The sequence below is a fragment of the Myotis brandtii genome, unplaced genomic scaffold, assembly GCF_000412655.1.
Source record: "Myotis brandtii unplaced genomic scaffold, ASM41265v1 scaffold434, whole genome shotgun sequence".
Lineage (NCBI taxonomy): Eukaryota > Metazoa > Chordata > Mammalia > Chiroptera > Vespertilionidae > Myotis > Myotis brandtii.
In genome coordinates, this window is record NW_005366599.1 from 1,374,422 (window position 1) to 1,380,068 (window position 5,647).

Genomic DNA, 5,647 nt, shown 5'->3' on the forward strand with positions numbered 1-5,647 from the left:
GACTTGGCCGCCTCCGTCTTCAGGAAACCTGGCCGCCCTCCCTGCCGGCCGGCCCCGCCCCCACTGTCCAGTTTCCAGAATAACGACGAGGGGACCGGCTGAGCGTGGCTGCGAGGCTTCTCTCCGGGCCTCACCTGCCGTTTCTCCCTGTGTCCCCGGTGCCCCTGCCTGTCTCACTTCCCCAAACATGTCTCACCTCCGTGAGGAGGGGCAGCCGGTGTTCCACCCCCCCCACCCCCCGGGGGTTCTTCACGCCAGCTGAGCGCAGCGGGGACGGCGGTCCAGGCGCCAGGAATTCGAACCCCATCCTCCTAACAGTCAAACACAGGCTCCAAGAAGGGTGCTCTGTCCAATGTTTGACCTCAAGGCTTAGATCACTGCCCCGTGAGGGGCTGAAAACCATCAATTCAAAGCACTGTCCGCCGGATCTGCCACCATCCATTGGCGAGGGGGGGGGGCGGTGAGGCAGACCTGCTCTGCAGGGTGTGTCCCCTGCACCCCGCCCATCGCCCCGCCCCCATTTCCAGGTAGAGGGGTGTCAGCCCAGGCCTCCCCCTGCAGCCCTGGGAGGCCTGGCAGAGGGAAGGGGCCCAGAGAGTGAGCGAGGCAGCTCCCAGGTCAAAAGCGCCTCAGGACCGGCAGGGGCTGTGCAGGAATGAAAGGCCCGCAGGCCCCTCCCTGCTCTCAGGAGGAGAAGGAGGCCCTGGGGGAACGGAGACGGCAAGAAGCACCAAATGCAATAAGTCGGAGCAGGCAGCTTGTGACGGGAAATGAGAGGAGGCAGGATCGAGTCATCAGCAGAGAACCCGCGGCTGCTCTAATGAGTCGGAGCTCACTTATCCATTTGCTGTGCACACAGCTTTGCTCAGCAGAAGCAGACGGGCGCCCTGGGAGGCTGGACGGGGCCAGAGGGCGGGGGTAAGGGGGGCAGACACAACGATCTGGCCTGTGACCACACAGTTCCCCACCAAAACCACAGCCGGCAGCAGGAGCCACGCGGCATCCATTCCAAAGTCCCGGGTAAGACCTCAGGGCCAGCCTGGCCACGGACAGGGGTCAGGAAGTGTCTCGGAGCTCCGCACGCTTATGCGCGTGGACGCTCTTATCCCAAGGAGGCCACGCAAAACTGCTGAAGTTCCTGAGTCATTTGCTTCAAATACTGTATCTTTAAATCAAGGACGGATTCACTGCCCTGGCAGCAAACACCAGCACATTAATTGGAAGGGGTGCAGCGTTTCCACCACCCCTCTCCCCCTCCCAGCCCAATCCTGTCCCTCGAAACATGCATCGTCATCACGAGACCTGCTCCCCAGGTTGTTCCGCTGTCTAGGTCAGGTGACCACTGGAGTGAGAGAAGAGGGCACCAGCTGTCCCTCATGCTGACGAAGGGACGCAACCCAAGGACACGGAGGCCCCCTGGTGACAAGGACAAAGCAACTCGGACATCATCCTTGGGAGCTCGTGAGCGAGTCCCAGCGTGAGAAGCACCAGGCAGGACTGAGGTCACAGCTGAGCCCGCCCCCCTCGAGCTGCTGGGCGTCGCCAATACGAGCTTGATCCTGAATGGAGCCAACCCTGCGTGACAATGGAGACCTCGGAGCTCCGCTGTCCCTCCTGGGTGGCACCCCCCTCCCCCCAGCTGAGAGCAGGGGCAGCTGAGGAACGTGCCAGGTGGGTCTGAGCAGGTAGGAGCGTCTGCGGCCCCCGCACCGGCAGGCAGAGTCTCAGACGCCAGGGCCAGGGAGGCCGTCCTGAGCACTGGCGGTCGCCGAGCACCAGGCCCGGAGACCCCGCAGTGGGCGACGGCAGTAATGGCAGTCAGCTGGCTTCTTCCCCACAGCGCCCTTTACGAGTTGTGAGATTAAAGCCCAGGAAATGACTTTCTATTTTCCTCCCAGGAGACGTGGTGATTACAGACTCAGAACATGGCCGGCAAGAGAGCAGTCACAGGAGGAGGGCGCTGCGCTCTGGGAGTTCTCCTCTCCCCACCTCGAGTGAACTCCTAACCCACCTGACACTCACCCTCTGCCAGCACCAGGGGAGGCTGGGGCTCAGCGCCCTGGAGGGCTGAGCGAGGTGATTTTCCATCCCAGCGGCTCCTTGCTGGAGCATCGATGCCTCTGCATGAAGCACAAGGTCAGGGGTGAGGACATGGAACCTCATCAAATGACCTCCTCAGATGACTCCACAATAAAGCCGCAAATTATCACAAGGATAATAAAAGTCATTATCATCACTGTCATCACCACCTCCATCATCATCATCATAATTATTATCATTGCCTTCATCACCATCATCATCACTATCACCATCACCATCTCCATCATCATCACCATCTCCATCTCCATCATCACCATCATCATTACCATCTCACCATCATCACCACCTCCATCATCATCACCATCTCATCACCATCATCACCACCTCCATCATCATCATCACCATCATCACAATCATAATTATTATTGCCTTCATCACCATCATCATCACTATCACCATCACCATCTCCATCATCATCACCATCTCCATCACCATCATCACCATCATCATCACCATCTCACTATCATCACCACCTCCATCATCATAATCACCACCATCATCACAATGATAATTATTATCATTGCCTTCATCACCATCATCATCTCCATCACCATCTCCATCACCATCATCACCATCTCCATCATCACCATCACCACCTCCATCATCATCATCACCATCACCATCACGATCATAATTATTATCATTGCCTTCGTCACCATCATCATCTCCATCACCATCACCATCACCACCATCACCATCTCTATCTCCATCACCTTCATAACCACCATCACCATCACCATGATCATAATTACTATCATCACCATCATCATCACCATCTCCATCACCAAAATCACCATCATCACTGTCACCATCTCTATCTCCATCACCATCACCATCACCATGATCATAATTACTATCATCACCATCATCACCATCACCATCATCACCATCATCACCATCATCACCATCATCACCATAATCATACCCATCATCATCATGCTACCATTGCCATCACCATCATCACTTGCACCATCACCACCATCATCATCATCATCATCATCATCATAGTAACAGCAGCAAACATGTACCCAGCAGCTATTATGTGCCACACACTGAGCACCTGGCAGGTACTATCTCAGTTAATCTTTACAACATTGTGAGATGCTTAATTCTGTAACCCCCACGGAGGCACAGAGAGGACAAGCACGTTGCCCAGGTTCACACAGCTCATACGGGATGATGTCAGGAGTGTGAAGGCAGGCAGTGGCACTTGTAACCACTCCACCCAAACTGGGAGAAATTCCCAAGCATTTCACTTACGGGGGGATCGTGTGTGTGGTGGAGGGGGGGGTTGGCTCTGACGATCCCAATCAGTATCCCATGTAATGTTAGCTCCTGAGAAATGGCAGAGCGCCCCAAATCCACAGCCCCTGCCCTTGCTACGCCCACTAATGCCTGTGGTACAGACAGACAGGAAAACGTAACATGCTCCTTCTCAACATTTCTCTACAGAAGCCAAAATAAAATGTACAGCTCCCCAGATCTGATTCCAAGCAGCCCTCCTTGGACAGAAGAACTACCCTCGCGAATTCTATCACTTCCTGAAACCCGCACTCCAGCCTTCGGGGTGCCCCTGGCAGTGAGTGAGCGCAGATGGGTGTGCTGGGGCGACAAGACACCCACGTCCCTGGCAGCCTGTTGCCCGTGGCACCTGCACCTCTCCTCTCAGAGCCACTCCCGCTGGGTATAAAAACAGCTGGCGTGTACGGAGGTTCTCAGGTGCCAGGCGCAATGTCCTGTATTTGTTCATTCACCGAATCCTCGCGGCACCCACTCAGGAGGGGCGGTGAGTGGACTGTGCTGACGAAGACCAGGAAGCCAAGAGAGACGAGCACCTTCGTGTCACACGGCCACACGCAGCAGAGCCCAGATTCACACGGGGCCGCTGACCACCACGCGTGCACCGACCCCGAGTCCCCCGGCCACTTTCAATTCCGCCCGAGATGCGTGAGCCGCAGTCACGCTCCGGAAAGAGTGAGGAGCCGGGTCTGCATGTGACGATGGCTGAGACAACGGGGGTTCCGGGGACGCCTGCTGGGGTCTCAGTGTCCCCGGGGACTGTGTCACTCATGTAGGACCAGCTGGCCTGGGCGGTCCCCCGGTTAGAGGCACCGTCTCCGCACTTCCTGCCTCTCCTCGCCTCGGCCTGGAAGCGAGGGCCGCTGGCCATCCCCGCCCAGCCTCCGCGTCCCTTCCCAGAATTACCGCCGCTCTGCATCGCACACGCATATTTACCCCCTTTCAATCTGTTTTGCTAAACAAATTAATTCCGCACCAGATTCCATGAGGAGGAACCGCACATCTTTTCCAAGATCACATCTGCCGAGTTGGGGCAGCGACATCCCATGTCCTGGGAACTGATTCGCGCTTCCTATAGTCACCACAGACGTGATGGGGGGTAAAGGGGCACTGGGTTTCCATCCGCATCTACACAGTCAGGGCCATGGGGGTGACAGGAACCGAGGCATCAGCCCTCACTTCATCATGAAAACTGAGGCTTTGTAAGCTGACTCAGCAACTGGCACAGAGAGGATGGACTGCAGGCCCCTGGGCCCTGCACTTGACCCCTGCCCTCGTGTCTGCATCCCGGCTGGCTGGCAGGCCAGGCACCCAAGCTCCAGGCCCTGCCCTCGCCCAGGAGGGAGCAGGTTCCGCGTTCATCGTGTGTCGCTCTCTAGGGAAGAGAGTGGAGCAGGAAACCACAGCTCCCTTGTCCGGGGCAGGGCGAAAGTAGGCCACGGAACAAAAGCCACGCACGCCACACAGCCCGTCCAGCTGCTGGCCACGGCCGGCCTGCCAGCCGAGACGCAGTGACGAGGGCAGGGGTCAAGTGCAGGGGACACCGGCCAGGTCTGCCGACGGACCCCGGGGAGCAACCCCTCCCCTCCTGGGTTCTGAAAGGACCCGCCAGGGCCCGAGGAGCCCCCAAACCTTAGGACGTGAAGAGCAAGCCTGGTGTGGAGGAGGCTGCTGCCCCCGCCCCCCCCGGCTCTGAGCTCATGCCCTGGACACGGCCCCCCCTTTTCCTAAGTCAGCAAGCGCGGCTGCTTGTCGCACACACAGGTCCCACCTATGCACGTGAATCATGGAGGGGCCTGGACAAGGGAAGCTGGAGGCAGGTGGGACAGAGGTCCCCTACTCTGCTGTCCTTGCAGCCATGCGGGGGGGACACGCGGGTGGCCACAGGGGGAGGGACAGGCCTGGGCGCCCTCCTCCTCGGAAGCCATCAGGGGACACGGTGCAGGCGGAGCAGGAGGAGGAGACCTCGCTGCAGGAGGCACTCCCAGCCCGGCACCCAGCACCAGGGGCCGAGGACAGGACCCCCAGCCGCGCCCACCGGAGCAGCCCCAGCTGCCCCCGCCCACGGGGGGCCCTTCCTTCCCCTGCTGGGTCTCCCCTTCATCTAAAGTGAGCCCTCATCCCGGCCCATCGGGCAGCGGCCACCCACCGAGTCACGCCCTGGAGGTATCTGAAGGCACCCCCTGGCCCCTCGCTGGACCAGACGTCCCCACACCCAGCTCCCGAGTGGCCCCCCCGAGAGGACGCC

The 5,647-nt window shown here is 58.8% G+C and overlaps 1 protein-coding gene across 1 annotated transcript in view; it reads right to left on the bottom strand.

The window, feature by feature from the left end:
* Nucleotides 1-5,647, bottom strand: part of AJAP1 (adherens junctions associated protein 1) — a 45,404-nt gene that overhangs the window by 39,256 nt on the left and 501 nt on the right. The gene's annotated exons all lie outside the window — the stretch shown is intronic.